The sequence below is a fragment of the Erythrolamprus reginae genome, chromosome 3 (assembly GCF_031021105.1).
Source record: "Erythrolamprus reginae isolate rEryReg1 chromosome 3, rEryReg1.hap1, whole genome shotgun sequence".
NCBI lineage: Eukaryota > Metazoa > Chordata > Lepidosauria > Squamata > Dipsadidae > Erythrolamprus > Erythrolamprus reginae.
Window position 1 is genome coordinate 243,664,804 of NC_091952.1, and position 26,603 is coordinate 243,691,406.

The window sequence follows — 26,603 nt, forward strand, 5'->3', positions numbered from 1 at the left end:
AGGGTAGGGTAGGGTAGGGTAGAATAGGATAGGGTAGAGTAGAGTAGAGTAGAGTAGAGTAGAGTAGGGGAGGGCAGGGGAGGGCAGGACAGTGTAGGGTAGGGTAGGGTAGAGTAGGGTATGGTATAATAGAGTAGGGTAGGGTAGGGTAGAATAGAATAGAATAGAATAGAATAGAATAATTTATTGGCCAAGTGTGATTGGACACACAAGGAATTTGTCTTTTCCCATGGTCTTAGACGACCCCTGTGAAGCAGTAATTCGACCCCCCAAAGGGGTCTTCCCAACCCCAGTTTGAGAACCACTGATCCACAGGAAGAACCATAATAGGAATCCCAAAGACATCTCACCTTTAGAAGATTACATCAACCAAGCCTGGCGGGACACAGAGTTAAACACTGTGATAAATGGTACTTTTATATAATTTGGAGAGGATTGGAACAAGGAACTGGAGCCACAATAACTGGTTTAATGTAAGAGAGTCATAAGAAGCAACCAGCAACCTTTCACGGAAGCTGACTTGAGGCCAAGGTGAAGATCTTTCTGAAAAACAATGTTTTCATCTCCCAATATGGGGAGCTGGTGATATTTTCTTGTTGACCTTCTCTGTGGCTGCTCCATCCCTCTGGGATGGAGAAGGTCAAATGGTCTCCATTCTCCAGGAAAGAGGTTAAGGAGGCTTTCTTCTGTTGAGATCTCACCGCTTGGATTTCTAAAAGATGGTGGCTATTCAGGGGTGAAACTCAGCAAGTTCTAATGGGTCCTGGAGAACTGGTAGCAGTAATTTTCAGTAATTTGGAGAACCAGCAAATGCCACCTCTGGCTAGAATGGGATGTGAAGGGAGATTATTTTTTAAGAATTATTTTATTTATTTATTTCTTTTGTCCAAAACATGATGAAGGTTACATAATATGCTCCTAGTAAAATATATCAATGCTAGAATAGAAGAAAAGATAAAGGTGTAAGATATATCAATTAAAGAATAGGAGAAAAAGAGAGGGTGGAGAGAGGCGGCATACATAGAAACATAGAAGTCTGACGGCAGAAAAAGACCTCATGGTCCATCTCGTCTGCCCTTATACTATTTCCTGTATTTTATCTTAGGATGGATATATGTTTATCCCAGGCATGTTTAAATTCAGTTACGGTGGATTTATCAGCCACATCTGTTGGGAGTTTGTTCCAAGGATCTACTACTCTTTCAGTAAAATAATATTTTCTCATGTTGCTTTTGATCTTTCCCCCAACTAACTTCAGATTGTGTCCCCTTGTTCTTGTGTCCACTTTCCTATTAAAAACACTTCCCTCCTGGACCTTATTTAACTCTTTAACATATTTAAATGTTTCGATCATGTCCCCCCTTTTCCTTCTGTCCTCCAGACTATACAGATTGAGTTCATTAAGTCTTTCCTGATACGTTTTATGCTTAAGACTTTCCACCATTCTTGTAGCCCGTCTTTGGACCCGTTCAATTTTGTCAATATCTTTTTGTAGGTGAGGTCTCCAGAACTGAACACAGTATTCCAAATGTGGTCTCACCAGCATTCTATATAGCGGGATCATAATCTCCCTCTTCCTGCTTGTTATACCTCTAGCTATGCAGCCAAGCATCCTACTTGCTTTCCCTACCACCTCACTGCACTGTTCACCCATTTTGAGACGGTCAGAAATCACTACCCCTAAATCCTTTTCTTCTGAAGTTTTTGCTAACACAGAACTGCCAATACAATACTCAGATTGAGGATTCCTTTTCCCCAAGTGCATTATTTTACATTTGGAAACATTAAACTGCAGTTTCCATTGCTTTGACCATTTATCTAGTAAAGCTAAATCATTTACCATATTTACAAATCTAATAAATTATTATTATTATTATTATTATTATTATTATTATTATTATTATTATTATTATTATTATTATTTTATTATTATTATTATATAGGGATAGGGGAGAGATATATAGAGAATTATAGGAGAGACAATAGGACAGGGGACGGAAAGCACGCTGGTGCACCTATGCACACCCCTTACTGACCTCTTAGGAATCAGGAGAGGTCAACCGTTGATAGTCTAAGGGTAAAATATTGGGGGTTAGGGGATGACACTAGAGTCAGGTAATGAGTTCCATGCTACAACAATTTGATTACTAAAGTCCTATTTTTTGACAGTCAAGTTTGCAGCGGTTAATATTAAGTTTGAATCGGTTGTGTGCTCTTGTGTTGTTGTGGTTGACGTCGTTGACAAGCAGGACGTTGCAGCATATGATCTTGTGGGCAATACTTAGATCATTCAAGGTGTCGTAGATTTTGCAATATCCTCCCCCAGGAGCGGGGAGGGAATGAGGATTTCCCCTGCCATGCTCACCAAGCGATGGCCACAAAACCAGTAGGGAAAAATGTTGAATTTCACCCCTGTGGCTTCTATAGTGTTACTCAGTTGCTGAGATTTCAACTTTGTTCAGCTTCGTCTTTTTAGCTGCCTCAAGTTATTGTTATTATCTGAAAAGCAGATAATGAAAATGGTCATAGTCACTGTTTTCAGCGCTATTGTAACTTTGAATGGTCACTAAATGAATTGTTCTAAACTGAGGGCTACCTGTATTGTAATCTGGACACCCATTTGAGATTTAGATGCTAAAAGCCCAGACATCCAACAGGTAAAAATTAGAAGAATAATTTGTCAAAGGAGTGCATATTTTCTAAGCAACAATTTGCAAAACTCTTCTGCTATGATCCTGGGAGAATTTGCAATGAAGGGCTTTACAGATATTTGATGTTTTTCCCTGGCTATTTCAGATTCAATTGCCATTGAAAACAAAGGAGAGTTGGTGGTAACAATTTAAATCAAGTTTCAGCTGAAGTCACAAATACTTCACCCAGTTCCCTTGTTTCCTTTTTAACCATTTTATTCTTTATGGATATTGTAAAAATGTAGAAATAAAAACAATATACTTTATACAGGTGGCAGGAAGAAATTTGCCGGGAAAGAATTGGAAAAAGGTTTCAAAGGGATGGAGTATGAAAATTGGAGTCTTGCATTTGACAAGGAAGGGAGGGAGGGAGGGAGGGAGGAAGGAAGGGAGGGAGGGAGGGAGGAGGAAGGAAGGAAGGAAGGAAGGAAGGAAGGAAGGAAGGAAGGAAGGAAGGAAGGAAGGGAGGTGTCAGGCCCGAGCCATCATTTTGAGTTAGAGACTTAGAGAGTTAGTATTGTGGGAATTGGGGAGGCGTGGTTGCAGGAGAGGGAAAGATACTAGCCACAACAAATACTTTTCAGAAGATTCAAGGTCATCCTTTGTTCAGCGCCAGCTGGAACTACATGGGAGGATTGTGGACATTGAGGCAACTGAAGTGGTCCATGTGATGAACTTGTGGGTGTGGGAACGAGGGAAGAACCTTAACCTGGGTGGAGAACTGTAGGGCAATTTAGTATCGGGATGACTACAATTCAGAAACAACATGATTCTGTTAATAAATTGGAACTTAGGAGAAGGCCAAGGTTTGGACTCTGATTTATTTCTCAGATGTTATTTGGAATGCTGACAGAAGGAAGAAGGGGGAAAGGAGAGAAGGGAGGGAGGGAGGAAGATGAATAGGGGGAAGGAGGGAGGAAGAGGAGAAGGGAGGGAGCGAGGAAGGAAGGGGAGAAGGGAGGAAAGAAAGAAGGAAGCGAGGGAGGGAGGGAGGGAGGAAGATGAGAAGGGAGGAAGGAAAAGGAAGGAAGGAAAGAAAGAAGGGAGGGAGGAAGATGAATAGGGGGAAGGAGGGAGGAAATGAGAAGGGAGGGAGGGAGGAAGGGGAGAAGGGAGGAAACAAAGAAGGAAGCGAAGGAGGAAGATGAGAAGGGAGGAAGGGAGGAAAACAAAGGAAGGAAGGAAACAAAGAAGGGGGAGGGAGCTGAGAAGGGGGAGGGAGGGAGAAAGGAAGGAAAGAAGGAAGGGGGAAAGGAAGGAAAGAAGGGAGGAGGAAGATGAGGAGGGAGGGAGGAGGGAAGATGAGAAGGGAAAAAAGAAAGAAGGAAGGGAGAGAGGGAAGAAGATGAGAAGGGACAAAGGAAGGAAGGAAGGAAGAAGGAAGGGAGGAAGGAAGGAAGGGAGGGAGGAAGGAAGGAAGAAGGGAGGGAGGAAGGGAGGGAGGGAGGGAGGAAGGAAGGAAGGAAGGAAGGAAGGAAGGAAGGAAGGAAGGAAGACCTACAGTTGCTCTCTACTATATCTTCAAGCCCAGGAATCTTTTTCCCTTGCTTGTAGTAGAAGGCTATTCTTTTCCTCAAATCTGTGGGAGGCAGATGGCGGCAGAGACAACTCTTACAGATTTTCACCACCATTTTTCCCTTCCTGTTTTTTCTAAATACAACATTATCCCAAAGTCTCCATTAACATCCTTAGTGTAGCTTAGTCCCTTTGGTTTCCTTAGAATCCCACAGGCTGTAGGACAGCTGAGTTCTGAAGAAATGTTTAAGGTAGGTCTACCAAAGTATGGTCTACGTAAACCCAGATGGCCACTTTATGGCCACCCACAGGTACCCTAGAACTCTAATTCTTTTTTGCCTTCTAATGGCGATGTGTTATTTTGCAGCCTTACATGACAGCCCTGTGCTGTAAGTTGAGACAGGTTACTTGGTCGATAGCCTCAGAAAAATAAATGAAATGAGTGTTTCACCAAGAACCCATTCATCTCCACTGCAACCAACCCATGCCTGTGTTCCAACAGGTGAACATTCATCTTGATTTAGACTGATGGAATAATTAGTTTTGAAAGAGAGTGAGAGAGTGAGAGAGAAAGCCATGGACGGTTCACAAATTGAATCAAAAGTCTGAAGTGAAAGGCCCATGAATCATCATGCATAATGCCAAAATCCACTTAAAAAATAGAGACCCATGGGAATAACCTCCTTAATTAAAAAAGAGAAACCAAACAACTTGGGATAAGTTGACAATAAGTGTAGCCTCTCACACACCATTTGAAAAATGATGGTGCGCTAAATCTGGGCTCATGGTTTAATTAGGATTGAAAGCTATCTAGAAAACTATTCTAAGTAGCTACTAGAAAAAGATCTAATTGCAGCGGTGGAAACGTTGTGTGAGAAAGTTGCAGTAGCCAGTCAAAATGCTTGGGCTGGAAAAGGTGGGGAGAAGCCTCCGTGGGGCCTCTCTAGGAATCTCCTGTGAGGAAACAGGGCCAGAAAAAGTGGGGAGAAGCCTGCGTGGGGCCTCTCTAGGAATCTCCTGCGAGAAAACAGGGTCTCCATCTGCCCTGTGGTTTCCCCAATTGCACGCATTATTTGCTTTTACATTGATTCCTATGGGAAAAATTGCTTCTTCTTACAAACTTTTCTACTTAAGAACCTGGTCACGGAACAAATTAAGTTCGTAAGTAGAGGTATCACTATATAAGTCTAAATGCCATTGTTATTGCTATTGCTATTCCTGCCAGCTTGGTATTGCCTGCAAATTTGATGAGTTCCCCATCTATCCCCTCGTCCAATTCATTGATGAAGATGTCGAAGACTACTGGGCCTAAAACCGAGCCCTAAGACACGCCACAGAAAAGCAACTGGTACTGAAAAGGCACCCCCACTTTTTTTACCCTCCATTGCTATCAACCACCTGTTTCTCTTGGTCTTTTTTTTTAATAAACAGATAAAACATGCTTACAAACCATGCTGTGGGTTGTAGTGAATCTCTATTTTTATTCTATAACGATTCCGATGGGACCCAGGAGGAATGCAAGGATCCTTTTGCAAATAAACATTATTTTCTCCAGGATGAAATTTTGCTTTGCAGTATGCCAGTTTCCGTATAATTTTAATTAAGAAATTGCACAAATACACACACCCAAGTACGTCCATCCAGTAAGAGCCTTCCACAGAAAGGAAATTACGGTGATAGCTTTACCTAAGAACGCCTCTACTTAAGAACTTTTCTAGGTAAGAACCGTTCAATTTTTTTGCCTCTTCTTAAGAACTACTTTCTACTTAAGAACCCGAGCCTGGAAAAATTTCCTAGGAAATTTGAGAGCGGCACAAAGGCCCGGCCAGTTTCCTGCCATTCCCCCTGGGTTTCTCTCTCTGGCGCAGTGTATGGGAGGCAGCTTTGTATTGGGTGTATGGGAGGCGCGTGCTCCTTCTCACCACCTCAGAGTCCCTCTTTTTTTTAAGCCTTACAGTTTTAGATTTTTTTTATTCCCCTCGCCTTACCTTCTTCCTTAGGCAGCAACTGTCCTCCCCCTCTTCTTCCTCCTCCTCCTCCCACTCAAATTCCGAGCTTTTATTTCTTTCCTAATGGGTTTGCACGCATTATTTGCTTTGACATTGATTCCTATGGGAAAATTGCTTCTACTTAAGAACTTTTCTACTTAAGAACCTGGTCACGGAACGAATTAAGTTCTTAAGTAGAGGTGCCACTATGTTGGCAATTGTTTTCCTGGCAGAGAAAGCTGAGACTTCACAGCAGCAGGGGAGTTATCTAAAGTGACAGGGCATAAAGTCATATTTGCCCATCTCAGTTTCTCTTAAGCTGGTTTAACATTACTGTAGGCTGATGACGTTTAGATACACTCTCAGTAGAATTTGTAGTTAGCTCATAACAATTGTACCAGTGGTGGGTTGCTACCAGTTTGCCCCTGGTTAGGCAAACTGGTAGGGCAGCCATGGGAGGCTCTGCCCAGGAGGGGGTTGTCGCTCCTGTGTTACCAGTGTGTGGCATACACAGCTCTGCATCTTTGGTGTAGAGGTAACACTGTATTTGCTTTTACATTGATTTCTATTTGAAAAATTGCTTCTTCTTACAAATTTTCTACTTAAGAATCTGGTCACGAAACAAATTAAGTTCGTAAATAGAGGTACCACTGTATATACTATAAAGCCCTTCATGGCACTGGACCAGATTATCTCAGGGACAGCCTTCTGCTGCATGAAGCCCAGCGACCAGTTAGGTCCCACAGAGTGGGCCTTCTCCGGGTCCCGTCAACTAAACAATGTCGTTTGGCGAGACCCAGGGGAAGAGCCTTCTCTGTGGCGGCCCCGGCCCTTTGGAACCAACTCCCCCAAGAGATTAGAATTGCCCCCACCCTCCTTGTCTTTCGGAAGCTTCTTAAAACCCACCTCTGCCATCAGGCATGGGGGAACTGAGATATTCTTTCACCCTAGGCCTTACAATTTATGGATGGTATGTTTGTATGTATGTTTGGTTTTATAATAAGGGTTTTTTTAGTTGTTTAGTATTGGATTGTTACATGCTGTTTTTTGTCACTGTTGTTAGCCGCCCCGAGTCTGCGGAGAGGGGTGGCATACAAATCCAATAAACAAATAAATAAATAAATGAATGAATGAATGAATGAATAAATAAACAAATAAACAAATAAACAAATAAACAAATAAACAAATAAACAAATAAACAATAAACAAATAAACAAATAAACAAATAAACAAATAAACAAATAAACAAATAAACAAATAAACAAATAAACAAATAAACAAATAAACAAATAAACAAATAAACAAATAAACAAATAAACAAATAAACAAATAAACAAATAAACAAATAAACAAATAAACAAATAAACAAATAAACAAATAAACAAATAACAAATAAACAAATAAACAAATAAACAAATAAACAAATAAACAAATAAACAAATAAACAAATAAACAAATAAACAAATAAACAAATAAACAAATAAACAAATAAACAAATAAAACAAATAAACAAATAAACAAATAAACAAATAAACAAATAAACAAATAAACAAATAAACAAACAAACAAACAAACAAACAAACAAACAAACATTGTTCTATTAATTATACAGCAAAAAGAGTTTATCAATGTTGAAACACAAGCATTTTAGCATCCAAATTTTCTCTCTCTATTTTTATGTATATAAATACATTTTTCTCATATAGGGGACTACATAACAAGAAATGTTCTTTTCCAACAGGAAGTTAATACCGATGTGCTGAAATGGCTTGTATCCATTTTCTGGTTTGTCTGCTGTGGTTTTAAAAATGGGCGTTCAGTTGAAATATCCTAATTGTTCACCCAGCACAGATTCATTCTTTGAATTAGAAAAGTAGGATTTACAAATATAATTTCATTTTCTTTCTTTCTTTCTTTTGCATTATAAAAACAGGAGCTCGATTCTTTTGTGCCTCTTCCCTGGTGGCTGTTATTCAAAAAGGCAATATCTGAGTCGATATTATGCTGCAATTATAACTTCAGAGACGGGGATGGGGACTCTTCAATTATCTATGAGTTTTGGCAGGGACCCAACTTGGGATGTTATTATCCCAGCCATGTGCCCAGTTGTTGTTTTTGTTGTATTTTTGGGCACCACTTCTCCTCGGAAACCCTGTAGGAGGCAAGCAGGGATCGGCAAAGCAGTAAAAATCCTGTCTGTTTTACCTTCTGTGCAAGAACAGAGTTCTATTCTGATATTTTCCTACAGTACGAGAAAAACAACATTGAAAGTTTGGTAAACGGTTCTTCTTGAAATATGCAAAGTCTTTGCATGCATTGCACCCTAATTTTACATGTTTAAATTGTCCACAGATATTGCCCGTGATAGAAATAAGGAGAAATTTCTCGACAAGGAAGAACAATCCATTAGTGGAATGGCTTACCTCCAGAAGTTGTGAATGCTCCAACACTGGAAGTTTTAAAGAAAAGATTGGACAGTCATTTGATAAGGGGCCATGGTGGGATTTAAATTACTTAACAACCAGTTCTCTGGCTGGGTAGGCGTGGCTGGCTGGTCATGTGATTGGATGGATGATGTCACTCATCACATTCAGTCCAGCCTCCCGGCCACTCGCTTCAAAGGCAAAGGTAGGATTCAGCCAGTTGGGGCAAATCCCACCACTTTCTGGTCCCACCTCTGCACATATTCAGGCTGATTTTGGCCCAGAGAATGGCCCAGAAAACAGACATGAGGCCAGCCAGTGGTGGATTTGCTGCTTTGCCAAACTTGCGCAGATTCTTAACTACCGGTTTGCCCGAACCGGTGCAAACCTGTTGCAGCCCACCTCTGGTATGGGGTCTTCTGCCTGAGCAGTGGGTTGGACTAGAAGACTAGAAGACCTTCAAGGTCCCTTCCAACTCTATTATCCTATCCTATCCATCCCATCCCATTCCATCCCATCCTATCCATTCCATCCCATCCCATCTATCCCATCCCACCCCATTCCATCCCAGCCCAGCCCAACCCAACCCAACCCAACCCAAACCCATCCCATCCCACCCCATCCCATCCCATTCTATCTTATCCTATCCTATCATATTCCATTCTCTAGTATAGTCTTGTTTAGTCTAGTTTGCCCTACCCTACCTTGCTGTACCCTACCCTACTCTACTCTATCCCATCACATCCTCTAGTTTAATCTACTTTATCCTAGATTATACCAGGGACAAGCAAGAAAAAATATTCTGTGAAGCTTTCTGCAGAAGCTTCCAATAATGGGAAAGGTAGAATTCATTTATATATATATTTATTTATTTATTTGTTTGTTTATTCAATCATTCATTCATTCAATCATTTAATTATTCATTCATTCATTCATTCATTTATTTATTAGATTTGTATGCCGCCCCTCTCCGCAGACTCCGGGCGGCTAACAACAGTAAAAAGACATCGTAAATAAATCTAATATTAAAAAATCTAAAAAACCTAATTTAAGAGATCAGTCATACATGCAGTTATACCATACATAAATTTTATAAGCCTAGGGGAAGGGAATATTTCAATTCCCCATGCCTGACGACAGAGGTGGGTTTTTAAGAGCTTACAAAAGGCAAGGAGGGTGGGGGCAATTCTGATATCTGGGGGGAGTTGGTTCCATAGGGTCAGGGGCCACCACAGAGAAGGCTCTTCCCCTGGGTCCCGCCAAACTGAATGGAAGAGAAGACAACTAGCAGAAGGTAGATAGACTCAGTTTAGTGGAGCTGTGTGTACCATTGGAAGAACTACAAAACCAAATAAAGGACAGGTCCTCATGGAGAATATTTATCGATATGATTGCTAAGAGTCAACAATATCTTGGTAAGACCTAATCGATTGAATTTAAAATACACATTTCCTGCTCCCCTCCCCCCCTTTAATTTTTCTCCCGTGGCGCTTATTTTTTTAACTTCAGGATTTTCAGATCTCAGTTCTAAAAAATTGTCTTATATCACATCATCTTTTCGGATAAGGTTTCTTGCAGATTTTTCACTGAGGAAAGAGTATAACTAGCTGGACTTTGATAGCAATCAATATTCATTCTGCAATGAAGGGGATCAGAAATAGATTTTTATCACTTACCCACAGTTATTTCTTATCGCAAGGAACTGAGCTTTTTTAAAAAATAAAATAAAATAAATGATGTTCCCATTGGAAGAAAAGTCTCGTTTAGTTCCAGAGTGGATGAATGAGCGAGCACAGGACACCTGTTGGAAGCAGAGATAAAATGTATTCAAAGCAAACAGTTTAGTGATTGAAGTTGGCCACAGATCAAATGAGAAGATTAGGAATGTTTATAGGAAGGCTTAGGCCTTGTTTAAAAGGTTAGGAGGTGGCTCCGGGATCGATTGGAAGGAAATGCCACTTCCCCAGTCTGTGGGGTGAGATAATCTTCATTTATTTGTGTATCCAGCTATGGAATGGAATGGGATGGGATGGGATGGGATGGGATGGAATGGAATAGAATAGAATAGAATAGAATAGAATAGAATAGAATAGAATAGAATAGAATGAGATTATGATCCTGCTATATAGAGCGCTGGTGAGACCACATTTGGAATACTGTGTTCAGTTCTGGAGACCTCACCTACAAAAAGATATTGATAAAATTGAACGGGTCCAAAGACGGGCTACAAATTTGGTGGAAGGTCTTAAGCATAAAATCAGGAAAGACTTCATGGACTCAATTTCTATAGTCTGGAGGACAGAAGGGAAAGGGGGGACATGATCAAAACATTTAAATATGTTAAAGGGTTAAATAAGGTTCAGGAGCGGAGTGTTTTTAATAGGAAAGTGAACACAAGAACAAGGGGACACAATCTGAAGTTAGTTGGGGGAAAGATCAAAAGCAACATGAGAAAATATTATTTTACTGAAAGAGTAGTAGATGCTTGGAACAAACTTCCAGCAGACGTGGTTGGTCAATCCACAGTAACTGAATTTAAACATGCCTGGGATAAACATAGATCCATCCTACGATAAAATACAGAAAATAGTGTAAGATGGATCATGAGGTCTTTTTCTGCCGTCAGTCTTCTATGTTTCGATGTTTCTGTTTCTATGTTTCGAATAGAGTAGAATAGAATAGAATAGAATAGAATAGAATAGACCTTGGAGAACTTCTAGTCCAGCCAATGATGGGCTCCTACAGGTACGGTCAGGTACGAAGAACCGGTAGAAAAATTTTGATATTTTTTTTTCTTTTTTTCCCTTCTGGGCTCTGCATATATTTTTCATATCACAGTAAATGAAGTTGAATGTGTATAATTTTAGAAAGGCTGTGTGTGCATGTGTGTGCGTACATCCTTAAAGTGTGGGTAAAGGATTTTTATTCCTTGAGGGAATTGCTTATGTTTTTAATTGAATTAGCTGCTATTAGTCAATTCCCTTAGTCATGTTTAGTCAGTTTCAGGCCAAGTGTCCATTGCAGTTTAATGTTTCCAGATGTAAAATAATGCACTTGGGGAAAAGGAATCCTCAATCTGAGTATTGTATTGGTAGTTCTGTGTTAGAAGGATTTAGGGGTAGTGATTTCTGACAGTCTCAAAATGGGTGAACAGTGCGGTCAGGCGGTAAGGAAAGCAAGTAGAATGCTTGGCTGCATAGATAGAGATATAACAAGCAGGAAGAGGGAGATTGTGATCCCGCTATATAGAGCGCTGGTGAGACCCCATTGGGAATACTGGGTTAAGTTCTGGAGACCTCACCTACAAAAATATATATATAAATTGAATGGGTCCAAAGATGGACTACGAAGTTGGTGGAAGGTCTTAAGCATAAAACTTATCAGGAAGATTTAATAAACTCAATCTCTATAGTATGGAGGACAGAAGGGAAAAACATATATCCATCCTGAGATAAAATACAGGAAATAGTATAAGGGCAGACTACATGGACCATGAGGTCTTTTTCTGCCGTCAATCTTCTATGTTTCTATTTATTTATTTGTTTGTTTGTTTTGTCCAATACACAATAATACACAATGAGGGTTATAGAGGATGTATACAAGTAGAATGTATCAAAGAGAGTATAGAAGAGAAATATAGGAGTAAAATATAACTAGAGAGAATAGCAGAAAATATAAGAGATAAAAGAGATAGAAGAGATAGAAGAAATATGATGGATAGAAGAGATAGAAGAGAAGATATAGGAGATATAGGAGAGACTAAAAGGCAGGGGACGGTAGGTACTCTGGTGCACTTATGTACGCCCCTTACTGACCTCTTAGGAACCTGGTGAGGTCAACCGTAGATAGTCTAAGGGTAAAGTGTTGGGGGTTAGGGGATGATACTACAGAGTAGAGTAGTGAGTTCCATGCTTCAACAACTCAATTGCTAAAGTCATATTTTTTACAGTCAAGTTTGGCGCAGTTAATATTAAGCTTGAATCTGTTGTGTGCTCTTGTGTTGTTGCAATTGAAGCTAAAGTAATCATTGACAGGCAGGGCGTTGCAGCATATAATCTTGTGGGCAATACTTAGATCGTGTTTGAGGCATCGTAGTTCTAAGGTTTCATGATCCAGGATTGTAAGTCTTGATTCGTAGGGTATTATGTTTTGAGAGGAGGAGTTAAGGGCTCTTCTGGTGTAGTATTTTTGGACATTTTCCATGGTGTTAATGTCCGAGATGCAGTATGGGTTCCAAACAGATGAGCTATATTCAAGGATGGATCTAGCAAAGTTTTGTAGGCTCTGGTAATTAGTGCGAGATTGCCGGAGCAAAAGCTGCATAGGATTAGGTTGACTACATTTCTAACAAAGGCTCATGGTCTTCCTGCTCCTGCTCCTGCTTCTGCTCCTCCTCTAAGTCAGACCCTATTGTCATAGGCAAATCTGCCACCTCTGATGGTCTTTCAGGAGCATCCGGGTCTATTTCTCCCTTACTTTCACTCTTTGCATCAGCTGGCAAAACCACTGGCCCAGGGTACCAAGATGGGCCTGGCTCATCCTCCTTAGAATCTATCATTACCAGATTTGGTCGAGGACTCCTGACAACACAAGGATGGTATGGTATGGAGGCTTTTACCCCCTTACATCCCCAAACATATCTGGGGGCTTTGGCACCAAGTCTTCTGCATCATTAGAGGACAATGATTATGCTTAATAAGTAACAGCTACTAAAATTATAAGCAGCCTGCAATCTGAGAAATTAAATTGTAGACATTCACACTTGTTGATATTCAAGATGACTTGGTGCTCGGCTGTTTCCATTATATACAAAGTGAATTATCATCTAGGAAAAAAACCAACCTGTCTCATGGAAAATTGAAAGAGCTAATTAAAAGACAAAAGCATTAGATGTAATCACTACTTAATGCTATAAGTAGAACATGACCCAATGCTGTTATGAATTCCAAACAAATTTCAATTAGGACTGCAGCTGGCAAAAATATATATACATAGTAATGCTGCTTTGATCGCTCATTAGGTAAAATCTCAAGGGATAAAACAATTTAACCCATGCTGAATCTGTACAGAATAACTGGGTTAATCATTTTGGTGATCCAGGAAGGAAATTTGAGTGGATCATTTCATATTCCAAATAAGAAGTAAAGGTAAAATCCCACCTTTGAATTCAGAGTTGCTTCAGTGTTCTGATGGGGACTTGAATCTGCTATAGAAGTGGCATTTATTCTAAATTACTTTTAAAAAAAAGGTGCCACTGTATTTCTTCTCTTTCAATTAAAATTTGAAATAAAAGGTGTAGGGACTTGTACAGTAGAGTCCTTAGTGCTCTCTGAGCTTGGTGGGTTTCTTTGCAGATGTTTCATTACCAAACTAAGTAAAATAAGGGAAGTTGGGAAAACGTGATAGAAGCCCAAATGTGGAAGAAAGTTGAAGCTCTTCGGCTGATCAAATACCATTTCCAGGGTGGGGGGGAAGGGTGGAGGAAGGGAGGGAGGGTGGAGAAAGGAAGGAAAGATGGAAGGGAGGGAGGAAAAAAGGGAGGGAGATAAGAAGGAAGGAATGAAACAGGAGGGAAGGAGAAAGGAAGGAAAGATGGAAGGGAGGGAGGAAGGAAGGAAGTAAACAGGAGGGAGGGAGGAAGGAAAGAAGGAAATGAAGAGGGAGGGAGGAGGAAGGAAGGAAGAAAGGATGGAAGGGAGGATGGAAGGGAGAGAGAGAGAGGAGGAAGGAAGAAAACATGGGGAGGGAGGAAGGAAGGGAGGGTAGGGGGAGGGAGGGAGGAAAGGAATTGAAGGTGGGAGGATGGAAGGGAGGGAGGAGGAGGAGGAGGAAGGGAGGAGGAAGGAAGGAAAGGAAAGGAAAGGAGGGAGGAGGGAGGAATGAAGGATGGAAAGGAGGGAGACCAGGAGAAAGAGGAAGGAAAGAAAGGTAGGATGAAGTAAGAAACGAAGGAAAGGAGGGAGGGAGGAAGGAGGGAAGGAAGAAGGAAGGGAGAAGGAGGAGGAAAGAAGGAATGAAGGAAAGGAGGGAGGGAGAGAAAGAGGGAGGAAGGAAGGGAGGGAGGGAGGAGGGAAGGAAGAAGGAAGGGAGAAGGAGGAGGAAAGAAGGAATGAAGGAAAGGAGAGAGGGAGAGAAAGAGGGAGGGAGGAAGAAAACATGGGGAGGGAGGGAGGGGAAAAAAGAATTGAAGGAGGGAGGATGGAAGGAAGGGAGGGAGGAGGTGAAGGTGAAGGTGAAGGAAGGAAGGGAGGGAGAGAGGGAGGGATGGAGGAGGGATAAAGAAGGAAGGAAGGAAAGGAGGGTGGGAGGGAGGGAGAAAGGAAAGAAGGAAGGAAAGGAGGGAAAGGAGGGAGGGAGTGGGATGAAGGAAATGGGGAGGGAGGAAGGAAGGGAGGGAGAGAGGGAGGATAGAAGGAATTGAAGGAGGGAGGATGGAAGTGAGGGAGGGAGGGATGGAGGGAGGAGGAAGGGAGGGAGGAAGTGGGTATCTGGACTACCACCAGCTCTCTGTTTCGGGCTTCTGTGCTTTACATTTTCAATCAGGCCTTCTTGCCATTCAGACTCTTGGTAGGGTGGGGAGGCTGTTGACATAGCTATATTGATCTTCTATTATTCTTCTGACATTGGGGTGACTTTTGGTGACTTATAGAATTACTTCCGAGAATTATCGAGCTCCTGGAAGATGGATAGTCCTGTCAGGAGGAGCAACACAGGAAATAATAAAAACGGTGCTAAAACAAATTCATAAATAATCATAGGAAATAAGAGTTGCCCCTTCCACGCCATTGGGCCCTGTTGTTCTGCGGATCAATTGGTGGCGGTGACATTGGGTGGGAGGTGAACTCCAAGGAATCCATCAATTGTAGCTCACCGTGTTGAGGCCTAGCCCTCCAGTCAATCTACACACCTGGTGGCTGCTTGAAAGAACCCCTGCAGTTTTCTTGGCCAGGTTTTGAAGAAGTACTTTGTCATTGCTTCTTTCCTAAGGCTGAGAAGGAGGGACCAGCTCAAGGTCACCCAGCTGGCTTTGTGCCTAAGATGGGAGTAGTAGACCTCACGGTTTCCTGGCTCAATGCCTTTAATTACTACACCAGACTGAAATGATTCCATATTAAATTGTGGGAGAACAACAAAGCCTCCCAGACTGAAGTGATTGGGGGTGTGGGGGTGGACACCCAATTTATATTAATATTCTTCCCTCGGGACTCAAAGAAGCCAAGAGAAATCGCCCTACGTCGCTGTGATTTCAAAAAGCAATAAAATAGTTTTTAAACTGTGATAACCCTGCAATGCTGAACCACTTACAGTGGTACTTCTACTTACAAACTTAATTCGTTCCGTAACCAGGTTCTTAAGTAGAAAAGTTTGTAAGAATTTTCCCCATAGGAATCAATGTAAAAGCAAATAATGTGTGCGATTGGGGAAACCACAGGGAGGGTGGAGGACCTGTTTCCTCCCAGGAGGTTTCTAGAGAGGCCCCATGGAGGCTTCTCCCCGCCTTTTCAGGCCCTGTTTCCTCCCAGGAGATTCCTAGAGAAGCCCCATGGAGGCTTCTCCCTGCCTTTTCAGGCCCTGTTTCCTCCCAGGATATTCCTAGAGAGGCCCCATGGAGGCTTCTCCCTGCCTTTTCAGGCCCTGTTTCCTCCCAGGATATTCCTAGAGAGGCCCCATGGAGGCTTCTCCCTGCCTTTTCAGGCCCTGTTTCCTCCCAGGAGATTCCTAGCAAGACCCCATGGAGGCTTCCCCCTGCCCTTTCCGGCCATGTTTCCTCCTAGGAGATTCCTAGAGAGGCCCCATGGAGGCTTCTCCCTGCCTTTTCAGGCCCTGTTTCCTCCCAGGAGATTCCTAGAGAAGCCCCATGGAGGCTTCTCCCTGCCTTTTCAGGCCCTGTTTCCTCCCAGGAGATTCCTAGCAAGGCCCCATGGAGGCTTCCCCCTGCCCTTTCCGGCCATGTTTCCTCCTAGGAGATTCCTAGAGAGGCCCCATGGAGGCTTCTCCCTGCCTTTTCAGGCCCTGTTTCCTCCCAGGAGATTCCTAGCAAGGCCCCATGGAGGCTTCCCCCTGCCCTTTCCGGCCATGTTTCCTCCCAGGATATTCCTAGAGAGGCCCCATGGAGGCTTCTCCCTGCCTTTTCAGGCCCTGTTTCCTCCCAGGAGATTCCTAGCAAGACCCCATGGAGGCTTCTCCCTGCCCTTTCCGGCCATGTTTCCTCCCAGGAGATTCCTAGAGAGGCCTCATGGAGGCTTCCCCCTGCCCTTTCCGGTTACACTTTTGGAAGCTTGGGTTTCTAAATGGAAAATGGTTCTTGAGAAGACGCAAAAAAATCTTGAACACCCGGTTCTTATATAGAAAATTTGTAAGTAGAGGTGTTCGTAGGTAAAGGTACCACTGTATTTATTTTTATTTATTTGTTTGTTTTGTCAGGTATGTATTAGTGGTATACAAAGATATAACAATGTTTATCAATTTAAATGATACTAGTAAGAGAGAAAATTAGGACAGGGGACAGAAGGCACGCTGGTGCACTTATGCGCATCCCTTACTGACCTCTTAGGAATTGGGTGAGGTCAACAGTGGATAGTCTAAGGGTGAGGTTTTGGGGGTTAGTTAATGATAGTGTTGGGCAAACCCAACGAAGTTCGGGTTCGGCAAACTTACCTGAACTTGGCGGCGGAGTTTGGGTAAGTTTGCCAAACCCGAACCTGAACCCGAACACTTAAAAATGTTTACACCCATAAAAATAAACAAGGAGGTGGAGAATCCCACGATGGGATTCCGGGGGCGGGGCTTTGACGTCATGGAGACTCCTTCCTGGCCAGCCGAAATGGAGAGCTGAGGAGGAAATAAAGCCACGGGGCAGGAAGGAGTCTCCGTGACGTCAAAGCCCTGCCCCCAGAATCCCATTGTGGAATTCCCCACCTCCTTTTGCTTGCAGCACTGCTGTGGTGTCCTTTTCCGTAAAAATAAACAAGGAGGTGGAGAATCCCACGATGGGATTCCGGGGGGCAGGGCTTTGACGTCACGGAGACTCCTTTCTGGCCCGTGGCTTTATTTCCTCCTCAACCCCCATTTTGGGATTCCCCCCTCCTTTTACGCCTTCCTCCCAGCCTCCCGAACGGCCAACAGCTCCCCGGCGTTCACCTTCCTCTGCAGCCACCAGCGCCCGGCTCCTCCTCCTCTCCTCAGAAGATGACAGCTGGGTGGTGGCACTTTGCAGTGTATGAGGGAAAGCCAAACCCGAACTTTTTAAAAAGTTCGGGTTCGGGATGTCGAACACCGCAAAGTTCAGCAGGAACCCGAACTGTGCAAGCTCGGTTCACCCAACACTAGTGATGATACTACAGAGTCAGGTATGAGTCCCATGCATCAACTACTCAGTTACTAATGTTGTATTTCCTACAATTGAGTTTGGTGCAGTTTACTTTAGGTTTGTATCTGTTGTATGCTCGTGTGTTGTTGTGGTTGAAGCTGAAGTAGTCGTTGACAGGAAGGATGTTGTAGCAGATGATTTTATGGTCTATGCTTAGGTCATGTAGTTCTAAGCTTTCTAAACCTAGGATTATATGTCTAGTTGTGCAGGGTATTCTGTTGCGAGTGGAGGAGTGGAGGGTTCCCCTAGTAAATTATCTCTGGACTTTTTCTAGAGTGTTTATGTCCGAAATGCAGTGTGGGTCCCAGACAGATGAGCTGTATTCAAGTCTTGGTCTGGTGAAAGTTTTGTATGCCGTGGTTAGTAGTGTGAAACGTCCAGCAGAACGTGGCTAAGCATGAGTGAAACATTTCCAGGCTGATTCTTTGCAAGCGACAAGCATTTGGGGCCCTTTAACAAACCCACAGTCCCTCTTTGAAATTCTGCCTGTAACGTGGGTTTCATTAGCAACCCCTGAATGCTCCAATGTTTGATTTATGTTCCTTTATTGCAGGGAGTAACGCAATGCATATCCCGTAAGATCTCGGTTTTCCTCTTAAAAGATGGACTCTTTTTTGGGGGGGGGGGGGGAAATGCTTCCCTATTTATTACCTGCGGGCTAAGAATACACACTGCTTTTTATTATACAGACATTAAAGGGTAGAAATCCGGCAGGGGGTTGGAGTGCCATTCAGGATATGCATAATAGCAAATTTCAGGTACGTGTGTGAAATGCAGCCCTTTGCTAGAATATTCACTGTTATCAAACAGCATTCCCCCATGAAATAGATTAATTCGTACACCTCTGAACCCCATCACACCTTTCCTGCCTTCCTTTCTTATTATTATTACAGCTCCTTGGGCTTTCTTCTCCTGCCTTGATTTTCAACTCTAGACGCTCGCTAAAACCTACATAGTGGGCTTCGGGGTTGAAAACTACGGCGTGCTGCTTTCTCATTGAAATTATTCAAGTGGGGAACTAAAACTTGCCTTCTAGAATTACAATGTTTAAAAGCCAGGAGGTGTCTTTAAAGGTCAACCACTGCTGTGGTCAAAGCCATTGTGGAAATTTAGCACCCACCCCTCTCCTAGAAGAATGAAATATTTTGAGGAATATTAAAAAGGCAGGATATTATAGTTCCCTGGATGAGAAATGGAGAAGCATGGGGGGGGGTTAGAGGGAGAAAGCAGCCCCCACCTTGTCTTAGTAGCCCATAGCAGATGCCAGCATTTAAGAGATAAAGAGATAGATAGCTCTATTCATAAGCAAATGCCTTTACCCAAGTTCCAACATAGGAAGACGCCATTAAGCCACAATAGGAATTCCGGTGGGTAAGCGGTGGTGAGCGGTGGGGTGAGTGGCGGCAAGCGGCAGGGTGGGGCAGACGGTGGGGCAAGCAGCAGCAGTGACTTACCTTTTGGTGTATTTTCAAGACTTTTCGCTTCTGCGCATGTGCTAGAAAGCTGAGTCAACCTTAAGCTGGTCAGGATCAAACTCCTGGTTGTGGACAGAGTTTGTCTGCGATACTACATTGTAACCACCAGTAATGGGCTGCTGCCCCCATGGGGGGGGAGGACGAGCACGATGCAGTGGGGGTAATAAGTTTATGCACTATTTATTAAATAATAGTTTTTTATTGTCCTTCCTTCTTTAGTACCTTAGTTTGATCCTTAAGTACTTTTAAAATAGGAAATAATGAAATGGTATGTTTTTACCCATAAACGCTTTAATCATTTAAATCATTAACTAGAACTGAACTTTTATTGCAATTAAAGAAAATTGAGCTACTTGCCTAATCGGTTATCATACTGAACCTCGTGGCTTTAGTACAAAACCTTAAAATGTTACTGTGCAACTCAACAAAATAATGCTGTCTATTATTTGCCCTTTTTGTGGCTATTCAAATAATGTGACTTATTTGCAAACATATCTTGGTTGGTAAGCCACTCCTACCCAATCACATGACCTTTAAGCCACCCCCCTATCACATGATTGTCAAGCCACTCCTACCCGGTCACATGACCATCAAGCCCCATCCACAAAATAAGCCACACCCATAGCGTGAGAGTAAAAAATTTGGCAGCCCATCACTGAACCCAGCTCAGTTGTACTACAGCTCTCATTATTTCTGAAAAACAAGTCTGCAAACGATAGCGGCTGTAGTCCAACACACCTTGAGGGCAGAAATCTGACAAGTGCTACTCAATGAAAGCACGCACGCAGTGCACAGAGTACGGAGAGAAAGTCAGTTTCGTGTTTCATGAACTGACAAGGCCTTCCCTGTGAGTTTATAAAGCAGATCAGCAGGCTTCTTTTGCCCTGCCAACAGCAGATAAAGAAACCGATTGTACAACAGCCAGCAACAACTAGGAGAAAGAGAGAAATGCCAAGCAATTAAGTCTTAAAAACATTCACGGCGAAATGGGTGGCTTTTGCTGAAATGCAGCTGATGGTATTCAGAATCAAATACAGGTGGTCCTCGGCTTATGGCTACAACTGAGCCCAACATTCCTCTTCCTAGGCGACAAGGTTCGATTACTGCAACGCTCTCTACATGGGACTACCTCTGAAAAGTGTTCGGAAACTTCAGATCGTGCAGAATGCGGCCGCGAGAGCCATCGTGGGGCTCCCTAGATTCGCCCACATTTCTGCAACACTCCATGGCCTGCACTGGCTTCCAATCGGTTTCCGGTCACAATTCAAAGTTTTGGTAATGATCTTTAAAGCCCTACATGGCATTGGGCCAGAATATCTCCGGAACCGCCTTCTACCGCACAAATCCTAGCGGCCGATAAGGTCCCACAGAGTTGGCCTTCTCCAGGTCCCGTCAACCAAACAATGTCATTTGGCAGGCCCCAGGGGAAGAGCCTTCTCTGTGGCGACCCCGGCCCTCTGGAATCAACTCCCCCCAGAGATTAGAACGGCCCCCACCCTCCTTGTCTTCCGCAAACTACTCAAGACCCACCTTTATCGCCAAGCATGGGGGAGTTAAGATATTCTTTCCCCCTAGGCCATTACAAGTTATGCATGGTATGTTTGTGTGTATGTTTGGTTTTACTATAAGGATTTTTAGTTGTTTCATTAATTGGATTGTTACATGCTGTTTTTTAATCATTGTTGTTAGCCGCCCCAAGTCTGCGGAGAGGGGCGGCATACAAATCCAATATATATATATAGTCTCCCTTAATTTTCAAATTCAGCAAAAAAACATGTGTCACATATAGATAGAATTGTCGGCTATCAATAAAATTAACTGCCTTTGAAATTGCCCTGGGTTGGGCCGAGATGCAAATAAGGAGCTGTGATGTTCCTTCGATACACCAGGGTGATTCGACACAAAATATGTAACCCTTCCCTGGTGCAGAGCTGAAGGGATTGGATACTGTAGCCTAGAGATAATTCTCTGCTTTACAAGGCAAAGGTTGCAGGTTCAAGTCCCAGTGGGTATGGCTAGCTGATGAGGCCAAAATAAGGCCGAAATAGATCTATCCTAGTCTCCCTTAATTTTCAAATTCAGCTTAAACATGTGACACATACAGATAGAATTGTCGGCTATCAATAAAATTAACTGCCTTGGAAATGGCCCTGGGTTGGGCCGAGAGGCAAAAAAGGAGCTGTGATGTTCCTTCAATATACCAGGGTGATTCGACACAAAATGTAACCCTTCCCTGGTACAAAGCTGAAGGGATTGGATACTGTAGCCTAGAGGATAATTCTCTGCCTTACAAGGCAAAGGTTGCAGGTTCAAGTCCCAGTGGGTATGGCTAGCTGATGAGGCCAAAATAAGGCCGAAATAGATCTATCCTAGTCTCCCTTAATTTTCAAATTCAGCTTAAACATGTGACATATATGTGTATATATATATATTTGTTTATATATATATATACAAGTAAAATAAATAAAATAAATAAAAAATTATATATATATATATATTTGTTTATATATATATATAAATAAAATAAATAAAATAAATAAAAAATAATTAAGTAAGTAAATAAATGAACAAACAAACAAACCGTTGTTGAGTGAACTTTATTACCATTCTTGCCTTTTTTAAAGCCCTTAACCAGGGGATAAAATAATGTGCTGTAGCTGATCAGACTAAGGATGCTAGCCAGATGAATACCTGATAAGCAGATTCTTTTCCCTATTTTCCTCCCCACCCAAACACAGGTGGCCTCCCTTATTTCCTGTAATATGTTCTTACTTGGTCTCTTCTACGCATAATTCTGCGCTTGCGTGGGTCCAAAACGTCATCATCTGAATCAAAGGAAGATAAGGGAGATTGACTGTCTGGGCTGTGTGCCAAGCCCTCCTCTGCCGAGTCACTCCCACCTTCTTCTTCGTCCGAGGAAACTAAACTCTGAACTGATTCTGTCGGCAATAACACAGGCCTGTGACATGATGAATTTTCCCCTGCATCCACCTCCCCAATCCCTGGGGCAGGAGCTGGGCCAGAGCCAACCACAACATATTTGTTTGTTCAAAATCTTAAATCTTTGAAAGTTCTTCACTGATTGCTTTGAAATTTTGACACAACTTTGCATTCGAATATGCACATGTTTATATATACCTATATTATATAGATATCATGCCTGTGACAGGTAAAAACATACATGTGCTTAAAACCTGATTTGGGACTCGCCCTGAGTCCTTCGGGATTGGGTGGCACAGAAGCCGAATAAATAAAACAAGACCTTCATCGATTGCTTTTAAATTTTGACACAATGTTGCATTTGAATATGCCTGTGTTTTGATATCCTTACTATTATATTATATAGATGTCACACCCATGACAGATAAAAACATGCAGGGGCTTAAAACATGACCTTCACCAATTGCTTTGAAAATTTGACACAATGTTGGACTTTAAATTTTAACCAGGAAATAAAACCTGAGGAATGGCAATCTATTTGGAACAGGAGTTTTAAACTAACTTTAGCAACAGCATATAAGGAAAAATGTATTGGTTAAAAATGTATTATAGATGGCATATGACCCCTGCTAAGTTATCTAAGATAGATAAAAATAAATCCCCTATCTATTGAAAATGTAAAAAAACATATGGATCATACAGTATTACCACTTATGGTTGGAATGCGAGAAGATAGAAATTTATTGGGATAAAATATGTAATTGGCTTGATGGTATATTAGATATTAAAATGGAAAAAACTCCGGAATGCTTCCTCTTAGGAATTATACACCAACATCTTAACAAAAATCAGTTATATTTGGTGATCCACATTACAACTGCTGCCAGAATAGCCTTTGCACAAATGTGGAAAAATGAGGGAATTCCACAGGAAGATCAGATTTTGGAAAAAAATTATACATTGTGCAGAAATGGTAAAACTTACATTACAATTAAGAAATAACGAAGAGTCTTTATTCTATAATTGTTGGGACTTATTTTACTGTTGGATTGAAAGAAAAAGGCCAAGCCGTCATAACATACTTAACTGCTAAAGGATAAAAGAAAATTACCTGGTGGCAAATTTTAATATGTAAACGAGATTAAGGTATCTATATTAATTAAGAGTGTTATCTTTTTTCTTTTTTCTTTCTTTTCTATACTTTTTGTTAATTTTGCTATTAATAGCACCAAATAGCATTCATTATTATTAAGCTATTCAAATTAGGCCATAGTTCACATTATAATACAGACTTGTCGCGCACTCGCCTGTTTTTTGTGAGTTTTAACTTTGTATGTCTATGTTACATTTGTAATACAGTGATACCTTGTCTTACGAACCCCTCGTCATACGAACATTTCGAGATATGAACCCGGGGTTTAAGATTTCTTTGCCTCATCTTAAAAACCCTTTCCGTCTTACGAACCTGAGCCCGGGTTCGTGGGCTCTCTTACTGTGCATGTGCTCTTACTGACAGAGGGATTCCCCTGCCTTGTGACTGCCCCAATGGGTTTTTCCATTTGTTTCTGCACCGGCCGGGATTCCCTGCCTCCCGACTGCCAGCCGAAGTGCCTGGTCCAGATGCCCCCCTTCCTCATCCATCTGCATGGTGGGAAGCGAAGCACCGGGGTGGGAGGTGTCAGTCCAGCCCTCCTGCCTCCCCCCCAGCCAAAAACTTAAAGCTTTGCTGCCGCCGCTGCAAGGCTTTAAGTTTTTGGCTGGGGAGGAGGCAGGAGGGCCGGACTGACACCCCCACCCCAGCGCTTTGCCTCCAGCCAGACAAGAGCGCTCGGCAGGTATTCTGCCGGCCTACTATGGGGGATCCTTGCAGCTGAGAGCGATGTGCGGGACGGTCGGGAAGGACTGAGAGGCTCAAGCCTCCTTTGGCGGTGAGGTCCCGGCTTCTGGGTTTCTGAGTTTTGGGCTTGCACGCATTATTCGCTTTTACATTGATTCCTATGGGAAACAATGTTTCATCATACGAACTTTTCACCTTACGAACCTCATCCCGGAACCACTGCTCTACATGCAAGTATTTCAAGATACGAGCCACGAGGGGAGAGACATTTCTGTTCTAGTCCCGAGCTCAAATTCGGGATATGAGCCGAGCGTCCACTAGGTGGTGCAAGAATCCTTGTTTTTGGTTATCTCGGAGGGGAAAAACAACGTCTAAAGTTATTTGTTCCAAATACGAGTTGCCTCGACATACAAGCTCCCTTCTGGAACGAATTATGCTCGTACCTAGGGGTACTACTGTATACTACTGAATTTGAGCTCGGGACTAGAACAGAAATGTCACTCCCCTCGTGGCTCGTATCTTGAAATACTCGCATGTAGAGCAGTTCGTATCTAGAGGTACTACTGTATATGTAAATAAAAATGTAAACAATTTTTTTTTAAAGAAAATTTGACACAACATTGCATTTGAATATGCATGTGCGGTTTAGCTCTACACACGGATTGCTTCTCACATGGACAATTGCATGTTCTAGAGTCAGCAAACCAGACAAACCAGACTGAGCCACAGTAAAGCGTGGCTGGGTACAGCTAGTTGTTTAATGGTTTGCTTTCTAATACTGGGTCCAGTATCAATAAAACAGTGAGAAACTACGAAGAGGTCCGGATGGCTCTTAATTGGCAGTTTCGGTGTTGAACAATAGGCAGCTGAGTCATATTTGGCAAACATTGCTGCCTGCTTCTCTTTACTTTGGACTGGAAACAAGAAATTGTGTTGGCTAAGTGGGGAAAAGAACAATAAGGAGACTGTGTAAGAGATTCATGGAGCACCTGCCGAGTATTGATAGGCTTATAATGAGACATAACATTTGTCCAGGACTTTAATGAATTGTTCAATTGAATTCTTTACAAGAGCCCAGCAAAATATCTCTGAATTATTTCCTTTTGCACCATAGAGGGAGAGACCAAGGTGGAGAGAGAGAGAGAGAGAGAGAGAGAGAGGGAGAGAGAGAGCTCTACCTGTTGAGACCAACAGAGAAGTAAGGTTTAATCTGGAGGCGGCCCAGTTCATATATCTGTCTTTAGCTGCTACAGATGGTCCACAATTTATGACTAGTGATGGGCGAAATCAACAGTGTTCGGGTTCGGCGAGTTCGGGCAAACTTCACACAAAGTTTGGCCAAACCCGAACCTGAACTCCGAACACTACGTGACGTCAAAACTCCCCCCCCCCGGGAATCCCATTGTTTTTTTTATTTTTATGGATTTTTTATTTTTATTTATTTTTATTTTTACGAAAAAGGATGCCACAGTGGCACTGCAAGCAAAGAGAAGTCCTTTCAGATTGTTCTTTGAGGAAACTGCCTGTCTTGGAGTTTTGCTTTCTATGGGATATTACTTGGAACATTGACAACTGGCATGTATTTCCATTAGCTGTGATGCTGTGATTCACTTAGCTGAAGTGATCCACTTAACAAGGCCAAAAAAAATCATAAAATTGGGTGTGCCTTAACTTAACCACCTTGTTTAACAATGGAAAATCTGGATCTTAGTGTGCTTATAAATGAAGTATGCTCTATTAACAGTAATCCATGATGGCGCAGTGGTTAGAATGCAGTACTGCAAGCTAATTCTGCCAACTGCCAGCAGTTTGATCCTGACGGACTCGAAGTTGACTCAGCCTTTCATCCTTCCGATGTCGCTAAAATGAGAAGCCAGATTATAGGGAGCAATATGCTGACTCTGTAAACTGCTAAAAGAGGGCTTTAAAGCACTACAAAGCAGAATATAGATTCTGCTGCACGAATCCCAGCGACCAGTTAGGTCCCACAGAGTGGGCCTTCTCTGGGTCCTGTCAACTAAACAATGTCGTTTGGTGGGAATCAGGGGAAGAGCTTTCTCTGTGGTGGCCAACTCCCCCCAGAGATTAGAATTGCCCCCACCCTCCTTACCTTTCATAAGCTTCTTTAAAATCCACCTCTGCCGTCAGGCATGGGGGAACTGAGATATTCTTTCCCCCTAGGCCTTACAATTTACGCATGGTATGTTTGTATGTATATTTGGATTTATAATAAGGGTTTTTTTTAGTTGTTTAGTATTGGATTGTTACATGCTGTTTTTTATCACTGTTGTTAGCCTCCCTGAGTCTGCGGAGAGGGGCGGCATACAAATCCAATTAATAATAATAATAATAATAATAATAATAA